Raw genomic sequence first — 828 nt, forward strand, 5'->3', positions numbered from 1 at the left:
GCCAGACGGAGAAAGCGTGCCATTGGTTGCTGGTAGTGACGTCACCCGGGTGACAAGATATATGGATTGGCGCATCTGCTACATGATTTTGGTAATGGGAAAAATGTCAACTAAAGCAAAATGAATCTTTTATATGTGGGAATTATAATAACATACCGGAAATACCGGGTATATACTTTCTGATTAAGCATTTTGTTAAAGCGAATGTTTATTTTATGCACAGAATTCGTACGAATGCTCAAAATACTTGTAAACATTTCATCCTTTCCTTAAAGGAAAGCATTAGAAAACGAAAAACGATATTTAGGTTAATTAAAGGACATAAATGTTGTAAAACGAGGTATTTTCCAATATATTTGTGCTGTATTGTCTGCATTAAGTAAATCTTTTTGAATAGAATACATGAAGGCATAACTGCTAAAACCATGGTAATAACATAATAAAAAAGTATTTTCCAATTTATTTTCATTGCTCATGCATTTTTTAATACAAACGAATTTTGACATTCCATGAGAAATATATGATTGTGATTTTCATTTAAAATTGCATAAGCAAAAATATATATAAAAAGATTCAAATCAATAAATTCATATTTAATTACCCTAAAATTCTACAAATTTCTTAATATCACATCCTTATACTTTTAAATGGACTTAATCACATTCTTTTAAAGTCACTTACTTATACTGATTCACTTCAGATTTCAGCAGAAGTGTATATATTTTCAGTATTGTTTGAAACACTCTTATAATCCCTTACACTCCTAAGATTTCTATATAATCAGAGCTTAATTTCTAAAATTAGAAATGCCGGAGCCCTATGGAAGAC

This window comes from Stegodyphus dumicola, chromosome 2, assembly GCF_044657685.1.
Source record: "Stegodyphus dumicola isolate Sdum_Otavi_A_Nest chromosome 2, ASM4465768v1".
In the NCBI taxonomy this organism is placed as follows: Eukaryota; Metazoa; Arthropoda; class Arachnida; order Araneae; family Eresidae; genus Stegodyphus; species Stegodyphus dumicola.